The sequence below is a fragment of the Triticum urartu genome, chromosome 7 (assembly GCF_003073215.2).
Source record: "Triticum urartu cultivar G1812 chromosome 7, Tu2.1, whole genome shotgun sequence".
NCBI lineage: Eukaryota > Viridiplantae > Streptophyta > Magnoliopsida > Poales > Poaceae > Triticum > Triticum urartu.
Genome location: NC_053028.1, coordinates 486,731,039 through 486,733,038, shown reverse-complemented (window position 1 = coordinate 486,733,038; position 2,000 = coordinate 486,731,039).

Genomic DNA, 2,000 nt, shown 5'->3' with positions numbered 1-2,000 from the left:
TGGGATATTTGCCTCGGTTGACTTTTTGCCCTGAAACCCTAATTATCTTGCCATATTCATCATGCCGTAACTTTGCATCCGTAGCTCTGTTTTGGGCATATAGCATATCAAAATGTTCATCTCGAAGAGTACATCATTTCATTCCATTGCATCATTTTCCTTTGAGTTCATATTGATGCCCGAAATGCTGTTAGAAGAGTGCTACTTGAGATATTTGTCAGATCTGCTACTCCATTTAGATATTTGTCATTTTTGCCATGATTATTGTGTGCATGATATGCCCATGAGCTCTACATATGTTTTGTTAAGGGTTTTGCCATCTTTCCAGAGGTGCAACCCATGTATTTTTGTGATGTGTGTGGTGACTAGCACAAGCTTGCAAAGTGAGGCACTTGGTAATGCTGATTTCAGGGACTTAGCATTTCCACTAAGTCCTTGAGCTGTTTATCTCATGTGCCATATGTTCATGTTGTTTCCTAGTGATCCGTGCCTCTTTTGAGGATGATCAGTAAGGATGTTTTGTTAATCTTAGTGCTCTATCCATCCAAGTCTTTGTTTGCAATTATGGAGCACCTAGCTTGAGTCAATCGAGCTCTACTTTTGCTACTTTCGTGAATCTGGGCAGATTGTCTACTTGTTAGCGATTTTGCCGAGATGTTGTAGTTGATCCGTGCATGCTATGCTATTGTTCTTGCCATGTCTAGCTTGCATTTTGTGTATTCTTGATGGGTGTATGCTTAGTTGTCATGACTTGCTCCGTAGTGAGTGCATCGAGCTCGTAAACATGCCTACTTGATATCTGTTTCAGCATGCTCCAGTTTTCACTAAGTCTGAGAACTGATTATGTTTTTGCCATGTTCACATGCTTGCAATTGTATTTTCTGATCCCTTTTGGCTCAAGGTCACTAAAGGACTTTTGTTAAGCTCTTTGAGTAGCTCCATGCCATGCTTTACTTTGCCATGTTCAGGTCCTGTAGCATGTAGTTTTGTTGCTCCGAAGAGTGCTACCTGATCTGAAATTCCAGACAAGTGTTAATTTCACTAAGTCTGAAATCTGTTTGCCATATGCATTTTTGCCATGCTTGTTTGAACCTGTTAATGGATGAATTGGCCGTAGCTCAGTGCTAGACTTTTGTTAAGCATCATGAATGCATCCCTGCCATGTATTTTGTTGTCATGTTTGAGTGCTGTAGCATGTTCATCTATTGCATTTAGATGGCTACTTGCTGTAAATCGCAGAACGTGGCCATATTTGAATGCTTGCCATTTCCAAACCGTAACTCCGATTCCGACGTTCTTTATATCGTTTTCAAGCGATTTCATCTCATATTTCCAGTGGCACACTTGGATTTCCAAGTTGAGGCCAGGTTCATGCATCCCTTGTCAAATCTTGCATATGCATCCCGCATAGCATACCATCCTTGCATCATATTGTTTGATCCTTGCACGTGGTTGATTGTGTCCTTGTTGCTTGTTTGTCTTGTTTGGGTAGAGCCGGGAGACGAGTTCGCTAACGAGGAGCCCGTTGAGTTTGCTTTCGAGGATCCAGTCAACTCTGACAACTTTGCAGGCAAATGATCATACCCTCGAAATCACTACTATCTTTGCTTTGCTAGATGCTCGCTTCTTTGCTATGCCAATGCTACGATGCCTACCACTTGCCTTCAAGCCTCCCGAATTGCATGTCAAACCTCTAACCCACCATGTCCTAGCAAACCGTTGATGGCTATGTTACCGCTGCTCAGCCCCTCTTTATAGCGTTGCTAGTTGCCAGGTGAAGATTGGAGACCGTTCCTTGTTGGAACACTATTTACTTGTTGGGATATCATTATATTGCCATGTTATCTTAATGCATCTATATACTTGGTAAAGGGTGGAAGGCTCGGCCTCTCGCCTAGTGTTTTGTTCCACTCTTGCCGCCCTAGTTTCCGTCATATCGGTGTTATGTTTCCGGATTTTGCGTTCCTTGCGCGGTTGGGTTATAATGGGAACCCCTTGAT